At 36.4% G+C, this 19,979-nt stretch overlaps 1 protein-coding gene across 7 annotated transcripts in view; it reads left to right on the top strand.

The window, feature by feature from the left end:
• Positions 1-19,979, top strand: part of RANBP17 (RAN binding protein 17) — a 436,622-nt gene that overhangs the window by 145,598 nt on the left and 271,045 nt on the right. The window contains exons 15-16 of one of the 7 annotated variants that reach the window (XR_012414614.1): positions 13,878-13,996; positions 14,450-14,792. The exons of the other annotated variants lie outside the window; for them this stretch is intronic. The gene's annotated coding sequence lies outside the window, so the exon portion shown is untranslated. Of the gene's footprint in view, positions 1-13,877; positions 13,997-14,449; positions 14,793-19,979 lie in introns of those variants that run through there. 7 annotated transcript variants of the gene reach the window in all.

Consider the following 19,979-nt stretch of genomic DNA (forward strand, 5'->3'; position numbering starts at 1 on the left):
TTTTCCCCTTTCAATACATTTAAAGAAGTTGTGTCGTTGTCTTCTCACTTGTATTTTTTATGATGAGAAATCTGCTGTAATCCTTTTCTCTATATCACTGTATGTAATTTGCCTTTTTACTCTGCCTGCTTTTAAAATATTTTCCTTCTTACTGGATTTAAGCAGTTTGATTATTGTGTCCCTTGGTTGTTTTCTTATATTTCTTGTGCTTGGAGTTGAGCTTCTTGAATCTGTAAATTTTGAGTTTCATTTGTAAAATTTGGAAAACTTTTAGCTTTTATTTCTTCAAATATTTTTTTCTGTCCCTCCCCCTTCACTTTCTTAAAGACTGCAGTTATACATTTATTAGACCACTTGAAGTTACCCAGCAGCTTGCTAATGTCTTTGTTTCTCTATGTACTTTACTTTAGATAATTTCTATTGCTGTTAATAAGTTTACTAATACTTTCCTCCACAATGTCTGATCTCTTATTAATCATATCCAGTCTATTTTTTAAAATCTCAGACATTGTGTTTTCTTTTCATGCAGTCTGGATTGGGCTGTTTTTGTATTTTCTACATCTTTAAATGTATTTTCTAACTTTTTGAACGTATGGAATACATGTTATATTCATTTTAATGTCTTTGTCTAATAATTTAATAATCTGTAAATTTTTCTTCTCTTTGCATGCCTAGTAATTTTTATATTGGATTGCAGACATATCTTCCTATAAATATTTTTGAATTTTGTTCTGGGAAACAAATTACTTGGAAACAGTGTGTTTCTTTCAGATCTTGCTTTTAAACTTTATTATGCAAAACCAGAAAAGCACATAGTCTAGGACTAATTTTTCTCCAGTGCTGAAAGAAAATCTTTCTTAGTACTTGATGCACCATGAATTAGAAGGTTTTCTACTGTATCTGTTGATATAGAGATTATTTCTGGCCTTGTATGAACTCTAGATACTATTCTGTCTAATCCTTTTGATGGTTTTTTTTTTTTTTCCTCTGTAACATTGGATGCATGACATCTCACCTGCATGTGTTGATTGATCCCCTTCACATCTCTAGACTTCTCACTCATTGGAGCTCTCTCCTCTCCAGGACTCTTTGCAAACTCTAGTTACTTTGACCTCTGGACTTCTCTTTCCATCTCCTTAACTTAAAAGGAGTCTGCTGGATTCCACTAAGGTTCTGCTTTTTTGGGGCAATCCCAGGGCTCACCCTTGTGTCCTGTTTCTTAGGGATCACTGCCTTTTTTTTTTCTTTGCTTGACTCCAATGTCTTGAAGGTTGTTGTTTCATATATTTAAAGTGTCCAGTTTTTTTAGTTGTTTTAGGCAAGAGGGTCAATACAATCCCTGTTACTCCATATTGGCACAAGTTTTAAATTTTTTTGGAAAATTTTTGAAAATTTCTGTGAGTGAAAAAGCTATTCTTAGCTTACAGACCATAAAGACATAAGTGAGAGGCTGAGTTTTGCCTGTAATCTGTAGTTTGCTGACTTCTCTTTAGACCATTTTTCTTTAATATGATTATTAATATGGCTACCACCTTGCCATTTGTTTTCTGTTTATCCCATCTGTTTTTTGTTCTTTTTAATTGAGTATTGTTTATTATTCCATTTTATCTTCATATTGACTTAATAGTTGTACCTCTGTTTTATTTGTTATTTGTTTCCCTATGATTTGTAATATGCATTTTTTTATTTCTTCTTTAAAAAAAAGAAAGCGGGATACACATGCAAAACATGCAGGTTTGTTACGTAGGTATACATGTGTCATGGTGGTTTGCTGCACCTATTGACCCGTCCTCTAAGTTCCCTCACCTTGTCCCCCACCCCTCAACAGGCCCTGGCATGTGCTGTTCCCCTCTATGTGTCCATGTGTTCTCATTGTTAAACTCCCACTTATGTGTGAGAACATTCGGTGTTTGGTTTTCTGTTCCTGTGTTAGTTAGCTGGAAGATGATGGCTTCCAGCTTAATCCCATGTCCCAGAAAAGGACATGATCTCATTCCTTATTATGGCTGCGTGGTATTCCATGGTGTATATGTACCACGTTTTCTTTATCCAGTCTATCATTGATGGGCATTTAAGTTGGTTCTATGTCTTTGCTATTGTAAATAGTGCTGCAGTAAACATATGTGCACGTGTGTCTTTATAGTAGAATTATTTATATTCCTTTGGATATGTACCCAGTAATAGGATTGCTGGGCTAAAAGGTATTTCTGCTTCTCAATCCTTGAGGAATTGACATACTGTCTTCCACAATGGTTGAACTAATTTATGTTCCCACCAGCAGCATAAAAGCATTCATGGTTCTCTGCACCCTCGCCAGCATCTATTGTTTCTTGACTTTTTAATAATCACCATTCTGACTGTTGTGTTATGGTATCTCATTGTAGATTTGATGTGCATTTCTCTGATGATCAGTGATGTTAAGTTTTTTTCCATATGTTTGTTGGCTGGATAAATGTCTTCTTTTGAGAAGTGTCTGTTCATATCCTGTGCCTACTTTTTGCTGGAGTTGTATGTTGTTTTCTTGAAAATTTGTTTAAGTTCCATGTAAATTCTGAATATTAGACCTTTGTCAGATGGATAAATGCAAAAATTTTCTCCCATCTGTAGGTTGCGTGTTCACTCTGATGATCGTTTCTTTTGCTGTGCAGAAGCTCTTTAGTTTAATTAGGTCCCATTTATGACTTTTGGGTTTTTTTGCAGTTGCTTTTGGCATTTTCATCATGAAGTCTTTGCCCATGCCTGTATCCTGAATGGTGTTGGTTAGGTTTCCTTCTAGGGTTTTTATGGTTTTGGTTTTTACATTTAAGTCTTTAATCCATCTTGAGTTAATTTTTGTATAATGTGTAAGGAAGGGGTCCGATTTCAGTTTTCTGCATATGGCTAGCCAGTTTTCCCAGCACCATTTGTTGAATAGGAGATCCTTTCCCCATTGCTTGTTTTTTTCAGTTTTGTTGAAAATCAGATGGTTGTAGATTTATGGTGGTATTTCTGAGGTCTCTGTTCTGTTCCATTGGTCTGTATGTCTGTTTTGGTACCAGTACCATATTGTTTTGGTTACTGTAGCCATGTGGTATAGTTTGAAATCAGGTCGTGTGATGCCTCCAGCTTTGTTCTTTTTGCTTAGGATTGTCTTGGCTATATGGGCTCTTTTTTGGTTCTATATGAAATTTAAAGTAGTTTTTTTCTAATTCTGTGAAAAATGTCAATGGTAGTTTGATGGGAATAGCATTGAATCTATAGATTACTTTAGGAAGTATGGCCATTTTCACGATATTGATTCTTCCTATCCATGAGAATGGAATGTTTTTCCATTTGTTTGTATCCTCTCTTATTTCCTTGAGCAGTTGTTTGTAGTTCTCCTTGGAGAGGTCGTGACATCCCTGTTAGCTGTATTCATAGGTATTTTATTTTCTTTGTAGCAGTTGTGAATGGGAGTTCATTCATCATTTGGCTCTCTGCTAGTCTATTGTTGGTTTAAAGGAATACCTGTGATTTTTGCACATTGATTTTGTATCCTGAGACTTTGCTGAAGTTCCTTATCAGTTTAAAGAGTTTCGGGGCCGAGATGATGGGGTTTTCTAAATATAAAATCATGTCATCTGCAAACAGAGACAATTTGACTTCCTTTCTTCCTGTTTGAATACCCTTTATTTCTTTCTCTTGCCTGATTGCCCTAGCCAGAACTTCCAATACTATGTTGAATAGGAGTGGTGAAAGAGGATATCCTTGTCTTGTGCCAGTTTTCAAAGGGAATGCTTCCAGATTTTGCCCATTCAGTATGACATTGACTGTGGGTTTGTCATAAATAGCTCTTATTACTTTGAGATATATTCCATCAATACCTAGTTTATTGAGAGTTTTTAATATGAAGGGATGTTGAATTTTATCAAAGTTCTTTTCTGCATCTATTGAGATAATCATGTGATTTTTGTCTTTGTTTCTGTTTATGTGGTAGATTACACTTACTGATTTGTATACGTAGAACCAGCCTTGTATCCAAGGAATGAAGCCGACTTGATCGTAGTGGATAAGTTTTTTGATGTGCTGCTGGATTCGGTTTGCCAGTATTTTATTCAGAATTTTTGCATCAATGTTCATCAGGGTTATTGACCTGAAATTTTCTTTTTGTCATGTCTCTTCCCGGCTTTGGTATCAGGATGATGCCGGCTGTATAAAAAAAGTTAGGAAGGAGTCCCTCCTTTTCAGTTGTTTGGATTAGTTTCAGAAGGAATGGTGCCAACTCCTTTTTGTATCTCTGGTAGAATTTGACTGTGAATCCGTCTGGTTCTGGGCTTTTTTTTGTTGGTAGGCTATGACTTACTGCCTCAATTTTGGAGCTTGTTATTGGTCTATTCAGGGATTCTACTTATTCCTGGTTTAGTCTTGGGAGGGCATATGTGTCCAGGAATTTATCCATTTCTTCTAAATTTTCTAGTTTATTTGTGTAGAGGTGTTTATAGTATTCTCTAATGGTAGTTTGTATTTCTGTGGGGTCAGTGGTGATATCCCCTTTATCATTTTTTATTGCATTTATTTGATTCTTCTCTCTTTATTAGTCTAGCTAGAGGCCTATCTATTTTGTTATTTTTTTTTCAAACCAGTTCCTGGATTCGTTGATTTTTTTTGGAGGCTTTTTGTGTCTTTATCTCCTTCAATTCTTCAATTCAGTTCTTCTCTGGTCTTAGTTATTTCTTGTCTTCTGCTAGCTTTCAGGTTAGTTTGCTCTTTCCTCTGTAGCTCTTTTAATCATGATATTAGGGTGCCGATTTGAGATATTTCTAGCTTTCTGATATGGGCATTTAGTGCTATAAATTTCCCTCTCAACATTGCTGTAGCTGCATCCCAGAGATTCTAGTACATTGTCTCTTTGTTCTAATTGGTTTCAAAGAACTTGATTGATGCCTTAATTTCACTGTTTACCGAGGAGTTATTCAGGAGCAGATTGTTCAGTTTCCACGTAATTGTGTGGTTTTGAGGGAATTTCATAATCCTGAATTCTGATTTGATTGCAGTGTGGCCTGAGAGACTGTTATGATTTCCGTTCTTTTGCATTTGCTGAGGAGTGTTTCACTTCCAATTATGTGACTGATTTTAGAGTAAGTGCCATGTGGCACTGAGAAGAATGTATATTCTGTTGATTTGGGGTGGAGAGTTCTGTGGATGTCTATAGGGTCCACTTGATCCTGAGCTGAGTTCAAGTCCTGAATATCCCTGTTAATTTTCTGTCTTGTTGATCTGTCTAAAATTGACAGTGGGGTGTTAAAGTCTCCCATTATTATTGTATGGGAGTCTGAGTCTCTTTGTAGGTCTGTAAGAACTTGTTTTATGAATCTGAGTGCTCCTGTTTGGGTGCATATATATTTAGAATAGTTAGCTCTTCTTGTTGAATTGTTCCTTTTACCATTATGTAATGCCCTTCTTTGTCTCTTTTTGGTCTTTGTTGTTTTAAAATCTGTTTTGTCTGAGACTAGGATTGCAACTCCTGTTTTTTCGTGTGTGTTTTTTTCTTTTGCTTTCCATTTGCTTGGTAGATTTTCCTCCATCCCTTTATTTTGAGCCTATGTGTGTCTTTGCATGTGGGATGGGTCTCCTGAATACAGCACACTGATGGATCTTGACTCTTTATCCAATTTGCCAGTCTGTGTCTTTTAATTGGGCCATTTAGCCCATTTACATTTAAGGTTAATATTGTTATGTGTGAATTTGATTCTGGCGTGATAATCCTAGCTGGTTATTTTGCACATTAGTCGATGCAGTTTCTTCATAGTGTCATTGGTCTTTGTATGTTGGTGTGTTTTTACAGTGGCTGGTACCAGTTTTCCTTTCCATATTTAGTGCTTCCTTCAAGAGCTCTTGTAAGGCAGGCCTGGTGGTGACAAAATCCCTCAGTATTTGCTTGTCTGAAATGGATTTTATTTCTCCTTCACTTATGAAGCTTAGTTTGGCTGGAGGTGAAATTCTGGGTTGAAAATTCTTTTCTTTGAGAGTGTTGAATATTGGCCACCACTCTCTTCTGGCTTATAGGGTTTCTGCAGAGAGATTCACTGTTGGTCTGACGGGCTTCCATTTGTAGGTAACCTGACCTTTCTCTCTGGCTGCCCTTAACATTTTTTTCTTCATTTCAGTCTTGGAGTATGTGACGATTACGTGTCTTGGGGGTTGCTCTTCTCAAGGAGTATGTTAGTGGTGTTCTCTGTGTTTCCTGAATTTGAATGTTGGCCTTTCTTGCTAGGTTGGGGAAGTTCTCCTGGATAATATCCTGAAGTGTGTTTTCCAACTTGGTTCCATTCTCTCTGTCACTTTCAGGTACACTAATCAAACGTACGTTTGGTCTTTTCTCATAGTCCCATATTTCTTGGAGGCTTTGTTCATTCCTTTTCATTCTTTTTTCTCTAGTCTTGTCTTCATGCCTTATTTCACTAAGTTGATCTTCAATCTCTGGTATCCTTTCTTCCGCCTGATCGATTCAGCTATCGATTATATATGCTTCACGAAGTTCTGCTGTGTTATTCAGCTCCATCAGGTCATTTATGTTCCTCTCTAAACTGGTTATTCTAGTTAGCAGCTCCTCTAACCTTTTATCATGGTTCTTAACTTCTTTGCATTGAGTTGGAACATGCTCTTTTAGCTTGGCATAGTTTTCTGTTACCCATCTTTTGAAGGTTACTTCCGTCAATTCATCCATTTCATCCTCCGTCTAGTTCTGCACCCTTGCTGGTGAGATGTTGCAATCATATGGAGAAGAAGAGTCACTCTAGCCTTTTAGATTTTTAGTGTTTTTTCATTGGTTCTGTCTCATCTTCGTGAGTTTGTCTACTTTCGATCTTTGAGGCTGCTGATCCTTGAATGAGGTTTTTGTGTGGGCTTTGTTGTTGTTGTTGATGATGCTCCTATTGTTGCATTCTGTTTGCTGGTTTGTTTGTTTGTTTCAGTATTCAGATCCCTCCTCTGTAGGGTTTGCTGGGGCTTCTGTAGGGTTTGCTGGGTTTGCTGGGGGTTCACTTCAGCCCCTATTCATCTGGTTCACTCGCACACCTGGAGATGTCACTCAAGGAGGCTGGAGAATAGGAAAGATGGGTGCCTGCTCCTTCTTCTTGGATCTTTGACCTTGAGGGACACCAACCTGATGCCCTAGGATCACTCCTGTATTGGGTGTCTGACAACGCCTGTTGGAGGGTGTCACCTGGTTGGGTGGCACAGGGATGTGGACCTATTTAACGAAGCACTTTGTCCCTTGGTGGTGGGGTGTGCTTCACTCGGGGGAAACCCACTCATCTGGGCTGCCTGGATTCCTCAGAACTACCAGGAGGAAAGGCTAAGTCTGCTGGTCTGCAAAGACTGTGGCCATCCTTCCCCCTAGGGTCTCAGGCCCAGGGAGATCCAGGTTCTGTCCCTGACCCTCTGGCTGGAGTTACAGAGTTCCTGCAGGGGAACCCCACCCAATGAGGAAGGATGGGTCAGCATCAAGCCTGAAGAGACACTCTGGCCACAGTCTGCCACAGCCAGTGTGTTGGGCTATGGGAGACATGTCTTGGGACCAAGCCTTACAGCCTCCCTGGTCCCAGGAGGGGAAAAACATAGTCTGGAGCTATAGAGAGGGATGCCACCCTTCCCTTGCCCAGGGAACTTAGCGTGTTAGGCAGTTGTGAGTCCGAGTGCTGGCTCATACCCCTCCCACAAGGAGCTCAAATGACTTAGACAGCAGGCAACCACAGCTATGGTACTGGTCGCCCCTCACCCTGGGAGTTTGGTAGGCTTAAGCAGATTCCAGCTGAGAGATGGTTGAGAATCTGCAGGGCTCTAGGGTTGGGATGCTAGCCCCAGTGGTGTGGTTTTGCGAGTGGAATCCTCCGATCCATGGGTTGCACAGTTCTGTGGAAAAAGCAGTTTCCCTTGCTGGGTAGAATGCTCACCCACTGCCTCCCTTCACTGGTGGGAGGGGGCTCCCCTGCCCCATGTGGCTCAGATGGGCCACTGCACCACATTGTTCTTCCTTCCTCTCTGTGGATCACACCAGCCTCCTAGTCAGTTCTGATGAGGGAACCTGGATACCTTGGTTGCCAGTGAAGGATTCACATGCCTATTATAGTTCTTTTTGATGGGACCCTCTGAACGCCGCTGTTCTGTTTCTACTCGGCCATTTTGGCCCTGCCCCCAATATGCATCTTTATCTACTTCCTCAATGGTATTACATTACTTCACTTCTAATGTAAGACTTTTATAACAGTATACTTCTATCCTTTGTACTATTCTTCTTATAGATTTTATATCTACATTAAACCTATCAAAACATTTTTATTATTTTTTAATTGCCTATTAAGAAATTGAACAGTGAGAGGAAAATTTTTGTCACGTGTGTGCTGTTTGACACTTTATAGATCTAAATTTTGATGTGATATCCTTATTTTCCATTTGAAAAACTGTTTAACATATAGTACAGATTTGATGAAAATGGATTCTCTCAGCTACTCTTTTTCTATTTGAAAAATTTATTTTCTCCTTAATTTTGAAAGATATTTTCGCTGGGTATAAAATTCCAGTTTGGCATTTTGTTTTTCTTTCAGCTATTTGAAAATGTATTCCACTGTCGTCTGGCTCTCATAGTTTCTGACAAGAAGTCTGTGGCCATTCCAGAACTCCACCCTGAAAGTACAAGTTACCTTAGAGTGAACTGTTATCTCTGTCTTCTCAACTCAGTGAAATTTTTGTACTTTACTTAGGATCCTGCCTTTTTCTCTGTAGTTTGGAATGCTCACCTCATTTTCTTTCTCACATAGATTCTAGTCCTTCACTAGCTGTTTGCTCTTGGATCAAAAGTGTTACTTCATATATTTAATCCAGTTTTTTATTGTTGCAAAAAGCAAGAGAGTAAATCTGGACCCTGTTACTGTATCATAGCTAGAATAACATGTTTTTTATTTCAGAAAGTTAAAAAAGAAATATTCGTTGAATGCACTAGGAATGACATTCCTTCTTTAGATGCTAGAAATATAAAAACATTAACTGTATAAGCTTGGTCTCTAGTCTCATGAAATTTGCATTCCAGTGGAATCAGAAACGTTTAATAACTATGCAAATCAAAAAGGTAATTTAAGATAATAGAGAATCTGCGAAGACAGTACTGCAGGGTGGTATGATAGTGTGATGGGGAAAAGAGTATACTTTAGATAGGAAAAACATGAAATTGCTGAGGTGGTAATATTTGTCTTTAGCCTTGATTAATAAAAAACAGGAATTGACAGACTATGGTCTGAAGGCCAGTGTCTGTTTTGTAAATAAGATTTTATGGGAATACAGCCAGTCATTCTTTTACATATTGTCTATAGCTGCTTTGTGACAATAATGGCAAAGTTGAGTAGTTGGACCATAAGCCTAAAATATTTACTATCTGGTCTTTTCAGAAAAAGTTTGCCAATCCCTAACATAAAAGAAGCACACCACTTGCTGACTGAGCTGAGATCACCACTGACTACATTACTTATAAACCTGGTATATACTTTCTATCCTTATTCAACATAATCAACCACTTACTTCTTCTAGAAATCGTTTCTTCATTCTCTTAGCTTGTCTGATACCACGTTCTCTTGTTTTATTTTCTAATCTCTGTGGCAGCTTCTTCTCGGCTTCTTGAGTCTAATAATTTTCCTGAATCTGATCTTTAATGTTACAGTATATCAGGGCTAGGTTTCATGTCTGTCTTCTCTTTTTTTTTTTTTTTTCTTAAATAGTGTCATGCACTCCTGTGTCTTCAATTGCCTTCTATTTCCCGATGACTTCCAAATACATATCTCTAGCTAGGCCTCTTCTGAATTTTAAACCTGTGTCTCCAACTATCTACATGACATTCATCACCTTAAATTCAATAGGTTATAAACAGAATTCATGATATCCTCTGAAAAAGCTGCTTTACCTTTATATGTCTCTCTTTCAGTAAATGACATCTATTGCTTATGTCATTAATCTGGAATTCAGCAGTGTAACCAATCAGTCATTAAGGCCTTTCAAAATTCTCTTTTCTAAGTATTTGATTGTTTATAGTTCTTTCTGTGCTTCTGTATTCCTAGTCAAAGCTGCCTTTCCATGACCTCTGTGGTCAATTCCTGTTTGTCGCCACATACCCATTCTCAAAGTGGTTCATTGGATACCATAGCCAGAGTTATTGTAAATGAAAATCAGTGGCTTCCCAGTGTTTTTAGGATAAAGATCAAAGTCTTTTCCATGGTTTATAGAGTCCACTGAAGAAACTGTCCTCTCTAGCTTTATTCTATACCATTTTCTTTTTTCTAGGTGATCTGGCATTCTTTTACTTCCTAAATTCTCCAAATATTTTATTAAGGTCTTTGCATGTATTGTTTCTTTCTTGCATGGAATGACTGTTTTCTTTCTTCTTTGCTTACTTAATTCCTATCTGTTTTCTCTAGAGAGCCTTCCCTCACCCTCACTCCCTCCTCTTAGATTCTCATATTATTTTGTATTTAGTCCTTTTTTTTTGAGACAGAATATGACTGTTACCCAGGTTGGAGTGCAGTGATGTGATCGTAGCTCACTGCAGCCCTGAATTCCTGGGTTTAAGCAATTCTCCATGCCAAAGCCTCCCAAGTAGCTGTGACTACAGGTACATGCCCAAGTAATTGTTGTTGTTGTTGTTGTTGTTGTTTTCAGTACATTTTTTTGTAAAGACAGAATCTTGCTATGTTGCCCAGCCGTGTCTTGAACTCCTAGCCTCAAGTGATCCTCCTGCCTCAGTCTCCCAATGTTCTGGGATTACAGACATGAGCCACTATGCCTAGCCTATCCTTAGTCTTAAGTGCACTTATTCCATCTGTGATTAATCACAACTATAATTAATATAATGATTTGTCTTCCTCACAAAACTGTAAACTCCATAAAAGAAGGCTTTGTATCTGTGTTGTTCACCATTGCATTGACAGCACCAAGCACATTTTCTGATACTAAATATTTGTGAAATGAAATAGTAAAGGAGTATATTATGTATTTTAATTATCATACAAACCCTGTAATTTATTATTTCTCTTTAGGAGGCTTTTAAATTCCTTGGGAGAAATTTGGTAAAGAATAATTGTAATAGCTGCCATTTATTGAGAAACTCCCATGTGCCTGCTGTTCACTAGGCTACATACACAATCTTATTTTAACCCTTACAACACCCCTACAATGTAGTTAACTGTATTCCCATTTTTATGTGGGGAAACAGGCTCAGAGAAGGTATTTCACTTGCCCAGTGTACACAGTTAGTGACAGAGCCATAATTCAAACCTAATAGATCTTTCTCTATGTGCTGTTATACTCTACCACTCTATGTTGCTGCCTTCTAACCAGGTAGTTACTGCAAAAACTCCTGCAATTTCTAATTTTATTACAAGACTCCCACTAATTTTCCCCCTTTTCAGTCCTTTAACAGAAGAGTTTAAAGTTAGTGTCTAGACCTACCAGCTTATATATTCATTAATAATTTATATTCACACAATGATTAGAGAAATATAAGTGTTCCTTAGATTACCAAACATCTGTGAAATCGTGAAGGAGTATTGAAATTTAGTAATTTGGTTTGGATCTTTGAAGATATTCTGTAGAATTGCTTTCCAGAAGTTACAACTGGTTTACACTTTTTTTCTTAATTGCCATTAACAAGTTTTGACCCTAAGATGAGGAATTATTCACAAATTTCAATTAAATACTGGAATGCTTCATATTTTCTCTACTTTAGAACAGGGGTCCCCAACCCCCAGGCCACGGGTTTGTACTGGTTTGTGACCTGTTAGGACCTGGACTACATGGCAGGAGGTGAGTGGTGCGTGAGAAGCATTACTGCCTACGCTCTACCTCCTGTCAGGTCAGCAACTGCATTAGATTCTCATAGGAGCACGGCATTAGATTCTCATAGGAGCACGGCATTAGATTCTCATAGGAGCACGGCATTAGATTCTCATAGGAGCACGGCATTTGATTCTCATAGGAGGAGGGACCTTATTGTGAACACACGCAAGAGATCTAGGTTGCGGACTCTTCGTGAGACTCTAACTAATGCCTGATGATCTGAGGTGGGACAGTTTTATCCTGAAACTCCCCCACCCTCTGTCCAGGGAAAAATTTGGTCCCTTGTGCCAAAAACATTGGGGACCTCTGCTTTAGAATACGCAGTAAAACTTGAATGGATTGTTTTAGCAGTCTGTTTCTTTAATGAATTTATCACATAAAACCAGACATTGCTTTGAAAAAATACAGCTTATTTCACTCTGTTATTACTGCTTGGTTCAAGATTCTTAAAGATTCAGCAACTTTACAGCAGTGTCTTAAAGAATTCATTTTTGTCCTTTCAGCATTGGGAGATTCATTTTTGTCATGGAACATCTTGCTCCTTATAATGCTCTTGAAGTGTTAATATAAGTGGAATTACCCATGATAGTTTGGTAGAACTAAACTCTTTGTCCCTTTTTCTATCTGTGAGATTTGCAGATAGTATTGTTGCTTTTTTCTGAAATTTTTTGTTTTGCAATGTGCCTTCGTAAGAAACTCATCGATTTGTATATTTAAAAAGAGGCTGTAAAGCATGTGAACTAGCCCCAGTAGGATCATATTATAATTAATAATATTAATGTCACCAGGGCTTGCATAACAATTCATAATAATTGTCTTTACACTTAAGTTTAACTACTAAATTTTGTAGCCTAATATAGTGATTTTCATCACAATGATAAACTTTTTTATTTACCTTTTGAACTATATGTAAGAACAGAGACCACTAGACTCAGTTTTTCCTGGTTATTTTGTAGAATGGGAATTGGGAACTGGAATTGAGGAAGTGATTTCAATTTCATATAAATTTTTCTGCTATTAATTAGTAGGCTTATTAAATTTTTACAGTAGCTATTGAACTTTTGCAAGCAGTTTTATTCTGAGTACTTTATTAAAGTATCGTCTGCTAGCTTTTTGTATCATCTCACCATATTATCTTACTGAGGTAAAATGGAATTTTTTGCTTACTGATTTTTTACATAAGAATTAAGTGATACCCATACATACCAATAACATTGAAATTCCAGGCTTTCCCACAAAAGAAAGCAGTTAAATTAATGCTAGATTTATAAGGCACTGCAAAAAAAAAAAAAGCACTAAATACATTTTTAATTTAAAAAACAATTAATAGTGTTGATGGGGGGTGGAATAGACATTGCAGAATCCTAAAGTTTACTAATTAATATTCTTCATATATGTAAGAAAGACACATTATATTTTAAAATACAGATTCTAATATTGAAAGAAGAATATCATCAGTTTTGGAGATGAAACACATTTTTAGGAATCTTATATGGAAACTTCAATAAGGACATTTTTATACCAATGGAAAACCTGATTGGAACACATTAGAGACATATCAGGCACTGGTGTTTGGAATGCCAGATAAGTTAAACTGTGTGAAGATATATTTTCTTATAAATCACTACTAGCATAGCTATAGTATGTGAAGATAATTTATTAATTTGAACTGATGCTGAATGTAGGCATCTTCCATATCTAACCTTAAGCATTTAAAAAATATATTTTAGGACTAATTATTTTGTCCAAAAAAGCAATCTTTTGATGATTGATCTTCACAGAAGTGATTTGTAAGGTGTCATGATCAATTGTGGTTAGCATCTTTATTATTATATCCATTCCAAGATAATTTTAGGCTTTTGATATCTTGATACCTTTGTCTCTTCCAACTTTTGCAGAGACTTTCCTTGCTTGCATACAGAAAAGAGCTAGTAGCTAATGGAGAATGTGCAAACCTGCCTTTTTTCCCTCTCCTAAGAAAGGAGAATTCATCCACTGCCACTGTACCTTTTTTTTCTTTTCTTTTTTGTCTTGCACAGAAGACAGACATCTTCCTGTGAAGGGCTTGTGGCAAACCTATCCAACTCGGGTTTCTTCTTCCTTGAGAACGATCTGATTCATCATCATCTGAACCAGGGATCACAGTCTCAGGGTCCAGGTGAGGGCAAGTCAGTCTATATGTTAAGCCAGTTCTTTTCTGGTCAGGTAAGTCACACTGAGGCACGAACTCACTCAGCATCAGTCAGCCTTAGTTTTTTTAAAGTTTCCCTAGTCCCCAGAGAGATAATACAATTTATTTATTCATTTATTCTAGGATGCACCAAAACTATTGATGATTAATCACATTATTAAATAATTCCATTGTGTGTATAATGTGATCATTTTCAACACACTTGTTTATCCTAAATTCCAGAAATCTTAAAAGGAGTATATGTGTGGGGTGAGAGGGAGAAAAATATTGAAACAGACAGATATTTCTAGTTGCAATTTTGATACTTATCCTTATCTTCATTTTTATTTTACACATAAGAGTTTAGAACAACTTAAAATCAGCCTAGAATATATGATCTTATACCTTCGTAATTTTATTAACTTTTAATTATGTTTGTAGATGGCTTGGAACCAGAAGCTGATTGAGAATATTAGACCTAACATTTGCACCCATGGTCATCACGGAGGTCTTTGTTGGCTTGCCATGAATTCTTTCATTTAATGTCAAAATGACTAAGACAGAGACAAGAATTTTCCTGTTCTGTATCCCACTTCTATATGCTAGTAATTAGGAATTTCTGATTGTGCCCCAGGCAAGTGGTCATAGCTAATTGAAATCCGGTTTTGTACATTAATGCTATCTTACAACTTGGGAAGTAAATTAGGTCTGTCGCTATGAGGCTATTTTCTGGACAAAATAGCCTCTTATATTTCAAAAAAAAATTTTCAATTGAGGAAAGAAATCTACCATATATTCTGACATTCATAATTCTTCAAAATGCACTTGTGCATTATGTGAAATTTGTTTTATAGGTGGCCATTTTAAGTAAATTAGTTTAAGTCTTACAAAACATTAATTTGTTTCATCATGCTAATGACATAGTGCGCATTTGATTGTGAAGAAAACAGAAGTAGTACTTTAATATACCTTGTCTCTGACTTTCGCCCACACATAACAGATATGAATAAATTGGGCATTTATTTCTCCTGTTGGCTAATTTTCCAAGTGACTCTTTAAGTTATGAACTTAATATGAAGTTATATGAAGTTAATACACTTCAGTGAGTTTGCTACAGTAATGACTCCTGGTCACTAGGAAGAAGAGGGATTGTCTTCCTCTGAAATTTTCCAACCATGAAGGTAAATGGGTTGTAAGAATACTGTTGGCTTCTTGAGATACATTGTTTTGTGTTTATTACTCAAAAACATCTGTACTAGTTTTGAGCAAGAGAACATTTCTTTGGCTGGAAAGGCAACTTTTTAAAGCATTTGTTATTTGGAACTGTGTTACCGTTGGAACCTAAATAAAGTAGTTATTTACTTGAGTCTATATTAAGACAACTAAGTTAGTATTAACTTAGAAATTGTTGGGTACCTCTGTTTCTATCTTGTTATGTTTGTGTAATATGTGCAGAAGAATCAAAATATTTATGGGGTGTTTAAAAATGTCTCCAGTGATATCTCTCTTGAACAGAAAAGCCATTTATTTAACTCTGCTTCAGATTCTAGTAGAAAATTATTTCCCACTAGATCATAAGTGTTTTGAGATGATTAGGTTCCTATATGTGCATTGTTTGAGTATGTAAACATATCCTAAACTAATTTTATAGATATATAAAGTAATTTAAATATTTGGAAATCTCAATAACATTATTAAACCAAGAATGTCATACACATTAAAGTGTGTATTAAATATTTGAATCTGTATTGTAATGAACTCAGTAGACATGTTTCAAAGGCTTAGGAAGTAGTACAGATTTCAATTATGCTCTTGGGCTGGGCAAGTCAACTACATCCTCAAAGGGTTGTAATTTTGGAGAAATTTGCAGACTACAAAGGATACTTGATGGTTGTATCTGTCTTTGGAATTGCTTATATATCTAAGACTGTGAATTTTAAAATAATCTTTCCTACTTTTTTTCCTCCTTTTATCCTTCTTGTATGGTTTTGTAACCAGTAGTTTTTTAGGTAGACACATATGTGAACTTTAAACATTTCCATATTTATAGTAGTGTAATTATTGCAGCATTTGTTTCAATATATGAATGAACTAAAATTTGGAAACTTAAAAGATCAGTTTTTAGTCTTTAAAACATTAGAGCAGGATGAGCTCTTAATCATCTATAGAAAAATTTATAGGCTTTAAATATGTACATTTAGATTATCTGTGATAGCATTTTCATTCTATACCAGTTAACGCATTTCAGAGATATGTGCTATGTATATTAAGGGACATGCTAGCTGATTATACCTTACTATAAGCAAAACAAAATTGTAAAAGCAGATTTGTTATGAAAAATAAGAAATTGATGATTTCCAAAACCAAATACGTGACTTTTGGACTATTCTATATGTTGTTGGATGATCTGCCTTTTCTTACACAAGAGCATACTGCTGACCCCACCATAAGCTTTACCTGTTAAGTAAAATATGTTATTTTTGGAATATGGCATAGCCTAGAGCCAGGCATTAGGGAGATGATGCTGAAACGGGGGGTTCTTTCCGTCATTCTCCCTTTCCAGTTAGGATTTGATTGCATTACCGTAATAAACATTAACATTGAAATCGTGTTTTAAATTTCTTCATGTTGATTTTCAGGCCTCTGTAAGACACACACAGAACAGACCAGTGAATGCCATTTCTTCTAAGAAGCTCTTTAAATGCATCCAAGATGCCAGAAATAACCCTTTCATACCTCCTGAGTAGTGGCAACATGCAATGGTATAGGAAGAAATATTCCACCTAGCTTTTCTTTTGGTGATGTCTTGCCATTAACTCATAAAAAGGTATATCCTACTATTATCTCTACCATACCTTCGTGTCATTGGTTAGATTGCCTGATGGCTACTAATGTCTCAAGTTAATAGCCACAGAATATTTCAGAAAGGTGGCGTCCACTTTATAAAATGTGTCTATGATTGCTAAAGTCTTATTTGGCTAGAAACAACTAAATTTAGTTGACTGAGTAAAATTGTGTATTCTTAGAATATGTCACTTAAAACAAACAAATAGTGATTTACTTTCAGTTCTGAAAATATTCAGAAGGATTTGTTATCTCTTGCAGACCTTCCTGCAAACTACTAATGGGATGAACACAATATATCACTTTTATAATAGTGAGCTATTAAAGGCAAGCATAAAGCAGTCTGAAGCCCATAAGTGCTGCCAACAGCTCCTGCTTTAATGAATTCCCTTTTAGATGTCCATTAAATGCTCATGGCAAATGTACTCATAATGGAAATGGCAAATCTAAATGGGTAGATATGAATAATCCATGGAGTTTAAATTCTGTTTATGATCATCTTCACATTTAGTTTTCAAGACAACGCAGTTTAGTTTTCATTACAGTTTGGAATAAAGAGGACAGGGAGTAATTGATTGCTTCAAGCAGATTAAAATCAATGGTTTTCTTTTCAAAGAACCAGTTCAATGCAGTAATTCCAACTTTAAACATTGATTTAGAGGACTCAACACAAAATGTTTTGTGCTGTGTGAACTTTTATATAGGAAGACTAATATTAATTTTATTCCCCTATATATCTGTATAGTGAAATATAGAGGTTGTTAGTAACATGTGCATGACTTAATAGTGATCTATATTAAGTCATTTTGATATTATTGCAGTCATATAATGAATCAATGAGATTCCCGTCATCACTGTAATACTGTTTGTAACCCATTAGCACAGAGAAATTACAGCCCATCATACATCATTACTGTGATTGAGGCTTTATTACCATATTCTCAAATTGCTTGCTTGCTATAAAACTAAATAGACACAAGACAACTATAGGTGGAGTAGAGACTGCGCATTATCGTGCTACAGTAATGAGGGATTATTGTACCATAATGGGTTGAAACTTACGAGGAAAATAAACTTGGCAGTAATAGAAAACTGGAGACTCTTTTTACATTTATTTTTATTACTTTAAAGGTCAAATATATTTGTTAAACTCAGGTTATTGTTTTTGTATTACATGAATCATAGCCTTTTAATATTTTCTAAAGATTTTTTTAACCCCCACCCCCACCCCCAATTATATCCTTTCAAAGTCTGTAGCCTGATGCACTTTGAATGCTTAGGACTGGACTTGGAATCTGCATTTTTCCTGTTGTGAGATGAGATGTTTTACTACTACTAAGCCTACCATTTCTGAGGGTGGGTAGAACCCTTTAAACTTTAGGCTATTTTTAGCATACTATACATTTTATTTACAGTGTGGATAGGCCAGTGGTCTTCAGGCTCTTCAGCTGAAATAAATGTATGAATGCAGCAATATTCTAAGCAATGAATACAGGTTTAAAATATGGAACTGTCTAGGGCCTGATTGTAAAAGACTTGATGTTTCAAAGACGAAAATAGAAAAAAAAAAGACTGTGTCCATATTAAAGAAGAAAATCCTACGACAGCAGAACTTACTGTAATTATAACCTGGGGCCATGCTGTCCTCTTTGGAAGAATATGTTGCCTATATTGCCTTTTCTAACTTTAGAGGTTTTTGTTGCTTTGGCTAAGAATTTATATGTAAAGTGTTTTATAATCATGAACATACGCTAATTTCTGGGTTTTGTTTTATATTATTATTTGATGTTTATTTATTTAGTATTATTTTTTAGAGACAGATCTCACTATTGCCCAGGCTGGAGGGCAGTGGCACTATAACTAGAACTTATTAAATTATGCATATGTTCATTCGCTCTCTGTTGAGTCTTTTTTATGAGTTATAACACTGAGAGCATAATATGAACAGTGTAAAGCCCAGGGTACTGACTTTGGAGATAAGATTGCATGGATTTAAAGTTCTACTCAGTGCAGAGTGGTTTTCTGATCTCAGTCTCACTGTGATTTGATACCACGACAGTTTAAATATCAACAATGACCTGTCTGGGCAACATAGTGAGACTCTGTCTCTACTAAAAATAAAAATAAAATATGAGCTGGGCATGGTGGCGCATACCTGTAGTCTCAGCTTCTCAGGAGACTGGAACAGGAAGATCATTTGATCCCAGGAGTTCGATGCTCTAGTGAACCATGATGGGGCCACTACATCCCAGCCTGGGCAGGAGTGAGACCTGTCTCTAAAAAATAATAATAAATGAATGAATAAATAAATATCAATAATATAAAATAAAAGCCAGAAATTCACGTATGTTCATGATTATGAAACACTTTACATATAAATACTTTGCCAAAGCAATAGTAACCTCTTGTTAACTTAGAAAAGGCAACATATTTTTCCAAATAGGAAAATTTGGTCCCAGGTTGTAACTACAAGCCACTTACACATTACTCTTACGGTTATCATATGTAATTACCACCCCCTTTGTAAAGCATATTTTTTATTTATAACACATACTGTAGTTGCAGTGGTGTAAAACCTGAATGCTTGCTTACCAAAGAACTGCAATGAGACATGCTGCATAAAAGGAAAGCTTAGAATTGGCTAAGGGGACTAGGCCTAAATGATGCCTCAGCTGTTTCTTCCTAGTATATACTCTTCAGTGAAGGAAACTGTGAAACATCCTAATCAACCAACTTCTTTCCATGCTTGCCAGAGTGTATAGCCACTTTGAATTACGTGAATGTTTTTGTGACTCGGTTCATTTCATCACTTCATCGGAGCACCTTCCATATTAAAAACAGAGATGTGGTGCAAAAGCAGAAAGCCAGAAATAATAGTGAGAGGCAAAGTTAGAGAAAGATGCATTTTAAGTCTTTAAAATCCTTTATGACTTTTATCTGCCTCAACATCTTTTGGGGGAAAAAGAGAGAAGATGAATAAATTAAAGGTTTTTTTCCTTTGTTTTTTTGAGACAAGGTCTCACTCTGTTTTCCAGGCTGGATTGCAGTGTTGCCATCACGGCTCACGGCTCCTGGCAGCTTCAACCTCCAGGCTCAAGTGACCCTCCCGCCTCAGCCTCCCGAGTAG

Source organism: Macaca fascicularis, chromosome 6 (assembly GCF_037993035.2).
Source record: "Macaca fascicularis isolate 582-1 chromosome 6, T2T-MFA8v1.1".
Lineage (NCBI taxonomy): Eukaryota > Metazoa > Chordata > Mammalia > Primates > Cercopithecidae > Macaca > Macaca fascicularis.